Below are 7,697 nucleotides of genomic sequence, written 5' to 3'. Positions count from 1 at the left end.
ATGGAACACATTAAAGTTGGATTGACACCAGCTAATCAGTCTGAAGGTAAGTGTTTTTTTCTCTTATTCGAGAGAAGTCAGAAATGCGTTCTTAGTACTGTTTGTTTTGACTTTCAAGCTACCCTACCAGGATATTTTCAGTCAAATGCTAAGAAAAAATGTCAATATCTATGAATGTGGAGACTCAAGAGACTAGTTAGGTAATAGTTGCCAATGGATTTATGAGACTTGATAGAAACTTGGACGTTTGCAACAGGTGAATCGGTGAACTACCGAGGTTGCGCCCAAATGCTTAAAGCTGTTAGCTGGTCAGTGTTTTCAGGTGTGCTTGTACTACCTGTACGGTACGGGGTGCTGACTAAGTCATGTTAAACCCATTAAAGAGTCGAGCTCAAATATCTTTTCATTTTTGTGCACTGCTCTCTTGTCGGCACACATTTTCTGTTTATTGAAGCCTTTTGTGAATAATTTTGATCATGTAAAAACTGGGAATTGGTCCCTATTGACAATACTCTTACTTTTTGCATTGCATATGTCATTTAGGAAAGGTAATTGGTCACTGAACTTTTTGCAACTATGTGTATTTCTAAATTTTGTGGCATCAGTGCACGCAAATATATATTGTTCAGTTTGCATGTTAAAAGCCACAAACATGTAGCTAACTATAGGCTTTCTTGTGGAACTGAGAACTGCCCTGCCACTTTCAGAACATTTTCTGCCTTCATTCACATATGCCTAGGAATCACAGAACAAGAAGGGAGACCACTAAGGAGGAGTTTTATATGTTCACTGGTGACCTCGGCTGTCAAGTTCCTGGATGTGGGTATGCTGCGCAAAACTTCACAGCTCTTTGTGCCCCTCTCAGATTTCATATCAAAGATGGGGGAGAAAGTATTATGTCCATTTGAAGGTTGCTCTAAATACTTCAGTGTCCGAACATCATTTTCCAGCCATATTTCTCGAAAACATAAGTAGACAGTTCAGCAGTCAAGGCAACAAGAAATTGGAGGATTTGCCATAATACAAGGAGAGGACACAGTTAATCTATTAGAAGACAGTTGACTTTGTGTCATTTAAAAATGCAGGCTAAAATGCTCTTGCCAACCAGCACTATACAGAGCATCATAGAGGATTTTCAGGATCTTTGCAGCTGTAACAAAAGTAGACACTGAATCTAACACCATCTCTCTTTTTTTTAGATGGCAGACCAAAGAATTTGAATGACACCATTACTCTGGAGCTTGGGAATGATTTCCACTCCAACTGTCCCATGCAATCACAAGAGGAGACAGAGGTCATCCAGAGGACAGAAGTATGGTTAGAAATTGTTGTGGAGGCCATGCAAGTTAACTGCAGAAACCCTAAACGTGCATCTTTTGAAGAGGTTGCTAAGATCATTATAAACAGATACCCTCAAACATTTGCAGATTTTACTGAAACGGGAGAAAGACTGGGTTGTGGATATTATTCACTACTAAGAAGCATCAAATCTAGAGTTCAACATGTTAATCGAGATAATACAACACATAGACTTCGTCAAACAAAGAGAACCAGGAATGAGGAAGACTGCAGTCCCAACAGTAATGCAACCTCACATAAAAAAGTTAGATGCCTTGCAGATAGCTATGGCTGTATAAATTGGCAGCCAGTTGAACTTCCTCAGGGGGAAACGCCAGCTTCTTTAGAGGAAAAGAAACACATCTTGTTAACAATTTTTAATTCAGAAGGACCTGGAGCTGTGGAGAGACCTGATGTGGATGACTTCATGTGCATCACATATATTTCTCAGCGGCAGCTTATCAACAGTTGTCCCTCACTTTCAGTAGCTGAAATTCAGGAGCAGTGGCCATTCTTGTTTACTCGGAAAGGTCTTTCGAACCACTTTTACAAACTCACAGGCATCGATGTCAGTGAGTGCTTAGGTCAGGCCCTCGTAACCAAAGGCAGAAGGATTGTTAACTATTTCTCCACCCAGAAGCTCAAATGGAACCTTGGTATAAGGACACTCATCCAGCAGATAGAAAGTGAGGGAGTTTTGACCAACAACAAGGTTGGCACAGCAGCCATACTTCTCATGATGAAGTATTACAAGGAAGATGAAGACTCCCTCTTTGTCTTAGCAAATGTAAGCTTTTTTCATACAGCTCTACAGGGAGTGCAGAATTATTAGGCAAGTTGTATTTTTGAGGAATAATTTTATTATTGAACAACAACCATGTTCTCAATGAACCCAAAAAACCCATTAATATCAAAGCTGAATGTTTTTGGAAGTAGTTTTTAGTTTGTTTTTAGTTTTAGCTATTTTAGGGGGATATCTGTGTGTGCAGGTGACTATTACTGTGCATAATTATTAGGCAACTTAACAAAAAACAAATATATACCCATTTCAATTATTTATTTTTACCAGTGACACCAATATAACATCTCCACATTCACAAATATACATTTCTGACATTCAAAAACAAAAAACAAAAAACAAAAAAATCAGCGACCAATATAGCCACCTTTCTTTGCAAGGACACTCAAAAGCCTGCCATCCATGGATTCTGTCAGTGTTTTGATCTGTTCACCATCAACATTGCGTGCAGCAGCAACCACAGCCTCCCAGACACTGTTCAGAGAGGTGTACTGTTTTCCCTCCTTGTAAATCTCACATTTGATGATGGACCACAGGTTCTCAATGGGGTTCAGATCAGGTGAACAAGGTGGCCATGTCATTAGTTTTTCTTCTTTTATACCCTTTCTTGCCAGCCACGCTGTGGAGTACTTGGACGCGTGTGATGGAGCATTGTCCTGCATGGAAATCATGTTTTTCTTGAAGGATGCAGACTTCTTCCTGTACCACTGCTTGAAGAAGGTGTCTTCCAGAAACTGGCAGTGGGACTGGGAGTTGAGCTTGACTCCATCCTCAACCCGAAAAGGCCCCACAAGCTCATCTTTGATGATACCAGCCCAAACCAGTACTCCACCTCCACCTTGCTGGCGTCTGAGTCGGACTGGAGCTCTCTGCCCTTTACCAATCCAGCCACGGGCCTAATCCATCTGGCCCATCAAGACTCACTCTCATTTCATCAGTCCATAAAACCTTAGAAAAACCAGTGTTGAGATATTTCTTGGCCCAGTCTTGACGTTTCAGCTTGTGTGTCTTGTTCAGTGGTGGTCGTCTTTCAGCCTTTCTTACCTTGGCCATGTCTCTGAGTATTGCACACCTTGTGCTTTTGGGCACTCCAGTGATGTTGCAGCTCTGAAATATGGCCAAACTGGTGGCAAGTGGCATCTTGGCAGCTGCACGCTTGACTTTTCTCAGTTCATGGGCAGTTATTTTGCGCCTTGGTTTTTCCACACGTTTCTTGCGACCCTGTTGACTATTTTGAATGAAACGCTTGATTGTTCGATGATCACGCTTCAGAAGCTTTGCAATTTTGACACTGCTGCATCCCTCTGCAAGATATCTCACTATTTTTGACTTTTCTGAGCCTGTCAAGTCCTTCTTTTGACCCATTTTGCCAAAGGAATGGAAGTTGTCTAATAATTATACACACCTGATATAGGGTGTTGATGTCATTAGACCACACCCCTTCTCATTACAGAGTTGCACATCACCTAATATGCTTAATTGGTAGTAGGCTTTCGAGCCTATACAGCTTGGAGTAAGACAACATGCATGAAGAGGATGTGGACAAAATACTCATTTGCCTAATAATTCTGCACTCCCTGTATGTTTAATGCTGTTGCTTGCTGTCCTGTTATATTTTTTTTATTTGTTACATAAAATGTCTTGGTCCTTTTTCTGGCAGGAAACATCTACCAGGATGTCCCTTGAAGCAGAGAGCAACCTGCCCATCACCCCAAGGCTGATTATGCTTGGTAAGAAGTCATTTATGAAATAGAGCTGATTAGACCATATTAGAATTTCTGTTTGGCACAGGAGCTTTTCGTGGACACAGGTATCCAGTGTCTGTTTTGTTAGCTCAAATTTCTGTAATTTCCTTTATAAACCAAGGTTGTTGGACAAGTGTCTCAGTGAATCCAGCAAAGTAACAATATCAAATTTCACAATACATATTACTGATCAACGTAGTAGTCTAGCTACACCAACAGCAGAAATACTGAAGTCAATACTGTAAAGTTTAACAGCAGCACAAACTATGAACTCCAAAATAACCATAGAGTTGATTCATCTCTGGTAATTTAACTGGGCTGACTGTTTGTTAGGTGTGTTTAATGTGCAGAATAATTCCCAATTATGTACAATTATAATATGTTAAAACGGACTTATGTACATAAGGCCATTAATAATTAACAGTACGTAGCTATTTGCTTTATGACTATCTAGACAGTGTGAAGAAGTGAAGTATTACAATTATTTTATGTTGCATAATGACAACATGTTGCCCCTATACATTTAAGGACAAAGTTCAATGACCGCCACCTGCTGGATGGTGAGTGCAGAGGGGCGTGTAATTGTTGAGCTGGACAAAGAGAACACCTTTGCTGATGCAATGTCAGTCTCTGACATTGATGTATTCAACCTGGAATACCAGGAGTCAGCGTGTGCAAGTTTTTTGTAAGGATAAACCCTGAAGAGAGAACAAAATGTACCTCCAAGGTTGGGACAAGCAGAAAGACTGGGACCACTGTGAAGCGAAAGGTTGTTTACATTAACCCTCATGTCACAACTTTCCTCCAGCGGCTTACTGAATTTGAGTGGAGAACTTCAAATTAGGTAACTGTTGCCATTTTTAGTGAATTTCTTGTATAATTTAAGTGACCAATGTGTTGTTACCTGTGTCTCCACAGATGATCCATGGCCCATGCTTTCTGGACATTTACACAAGACGAACAACAATGAAGACAAGCTCTCTTGCCATCTTGCAAGACGCTGTCTCTGTCCAATAGGTTTTTTGAGTGCAACAGTTTTGATTTTTTTCCCTTCTTTTACCTGTTTGTTAAAAATTATTTCAGCTACTTACACTTTAATTGTCACATGTATTGGCTCACCCTACAAATCAATGAACTCAGTCCACAAAGCAAGATCAGGGTTCAGTGCAGGTCAGTCAAGTTCCTTCACACCACACACGCTCATCCATGTCGTGGACCCTGTTTTGTGCAATGATTTGGTGGTGTGAGCCAGTATTTTGGACAAAGTGTATATAAAGGCAGAAGTGTGGGGCTTGATATTATATTCATTACAATTCACTTTATTTGTATGGTGCCAACAAAATGAATGCCAAGGCACTTCAAAACCCTACAAAATATAACTAAGAAAACCCAACACTTGAGCATATGTTGTCTGCCATGATATGGATATGACATAATATCGTTATTGTTTGTACAACCATCTGAGAAAATAATGTATTACATGGTTTAGTAAAAACAAGTGCTTCCTCAATGAAAATGTTTTCAGTTCTTTTTAGTTTTTGATTTTGGAAATGTGTATTTCAGCAGGGAAAAATCAGTGATAATAAATAAAGTGGTGTAAAGCACATGAATTATATTTTGTGTGTGTGTATCTATCTATCTATCTATCTATCTATCTATCTATCTATCTATCTATCTATCTATCTATCCATCCATCCATCCATCCATCCATCCATCCATCCATCCATCCAATTTTTTTTTGGAACCCTCCAGTCTCTTACAGTATGTTACTGTTAACTGAAATTTCGGTAAAATTACGACCTGTTAAACGGTAAATGACCGCCTGTTGGGACACGGTATCCTCTAGCAGAGATGAATATTTTTGGTACTGATGATGCGTGATAACGGTAAGTTACTGGTTAATAAATTGCAGTTTATTACCTTGCAGCGGGCTTACAGTGGCATACCGTGAATAAACAGTAGTATACCAATTTTTTAATCACAGTATGATGTTACTTTGTTGACGTAATTTACGACATAACGACATAACGGTATCTCACTGGCGTCACTGTTGCCAGTGAGATACCGTAAAAAAGGCTACGGCGTGTTACCATAATTTGTCCAAGAGTATTATACCACACCAGCAAAAAACTGTATCATCCTGCAGAGCATTAAGCTACCGTAACACAGCACAGTGAGGCCAGTATGTTACCGTAAAGTGGCGATGAAAAGTCTAACAGTGTATACAAAGGCCCATTTAAATATAAATTAACAATGGAAAGAACAATTCACTACAAATAATGTACTAAAAAAATCTTTTTCCTATACAGTACTTTTATACTCTTAGAACTTTATACAAGTTACAGTCATCCATTCACTTACACTTTCACATCTGTGATGCATAGATGTGATATTAAGATCTGTCATCAGTCTGATACTAATTCAGTCTGAAGTTAATAGGAAATGGTAAGGAAAATTTACACCATTGAACCCTACTCTAAAAACATGTCATGGACTTAACAATGTCTTTGAAGTATGGTTTAAGAAAGTGTTTAAAGATTTTACAGCATGTGTAGCGCCATCTTGTATCAGTACAGAACTTGATATCACTGGGTTGGTTGGTTGGTGTTACATTTTTTGCTTGGTGTACTGAAATAGGGCAATCCACCTGTGGCCCTAATGCTTGGGTTTGTAGACCCACTTTGCAAATGACAGTTGTGTGGATAAGTGCGTCTTTGCGCCAGCTGCAGATGAAGAGGTAACAGAGAACAAAGGCAACAGCAAATAATCAGCAGTTTAGAGATATTTCAAACATCTGACACCAAAAGATTTATTTGTTTATTTACTGTAACTTGTGTTTACACTAAAAACTCATCTTTTAAAGTACCACATATTATATTTTGTTTTAAATCCTATACAAAGGAAGAGCTTTACTGTTATTGCTTTTACTGATATAGTAAGAGATTTTTTTTTCATCCATCCATCCATTCGCTTATCCTTTTCAGGGTCGCGGGGGGCGCTGGAGCCTATCCCAGCTGTCATAGGGCAAGAGGCGGGGTACACCCTGGACAGGTCGCCAGTCTGTCGCAGGGCCAACACACAGGGACAGACAACCATTTGCACTCTCATTCACTCGCACATTCACACAATGGCAATTTGGATTTTCCAATTAACCTATCCCCTCAAGCTGCATGTCTTTGGACGGTGGGAGGAAGCCGGAGTACCCGGAGGGAACCCACGCAAACACGGGGAGAACATGCAAACTCCACACAGAAAGACCCCGGCCTGATGTTGGAATTGAACTCAGGACCTTCTTGCTGTGCGGCAACAGTGCTAACCACCGTGCCACCGTGCTGCCCCAGATTTTTTTTTACTTTCCTTATTTCATTTGCCATATATATGTGTAGCTGCTCTTTGAGAACCATGCATTAAACACATACATGCACAAAGCAAAACAATTGATGGAGTTGCATTGTGGTGCGCACAAAAATTTGATAATGGCAATGGAAACCTCTTGAAAATGAAAATGAACAGGTTATAGAAGAACAGGTACTCTTACTGATTTTATCTGCAGTGGCATGTAATTCAAATTTCAAACTTCCAGGGTTTGACATAAAATAAAGACAAAATAAAGGCATGCCATGATAAATATATGATTGACTCAATAACCTCTAGCTATCAGTGCCTTGGTATGCTTTTTTTTTTACCTAGTTGCAAACTAAGTAATGAAAATGCATCAGGAAGGAGAAGGAGCTTATTCATATTCTGACAGGATGGTGACAAACTAATTTGGGAAAAATAATAAGAGTAAAATACCATTTTACTAAATTCAATTT

At 39.5% G+C, this 7,697-nt stretch overlaps 1 pseudogene; it reads left to right on the top strand.

The window, feature by feature from the left end:
* LOC146694164 (uncharacterized) lies at nucleotides 1-4,859 on the top strand (annotated as a pseudogene).
* Nucleotides 4,860-7,697: the final 2,838 nt, after the last annotated feature.

Source organism: Copadichromis virginalis, linkage group LG14 (genome assembly GCF_057382275.1).
Source record: "Copadichromis virginalis isolate Kocher_CV1m ecotype Utaka linkage group LG14, C_Virginalis_male_GT1.1, whole genome shotgun sequence".
Lineage (NCBI taxonomy): Eukaryota > Metazoa > Chordata > Actinopteri > Cichliformes > Cichlidae > Copadichromis > Copadichromis virginalis.
The sequence above is the reverse complement of the archived record's forward strand: the minus strand, read 5'-3'. Positions and strand labels throughout refer to the sequence as shown.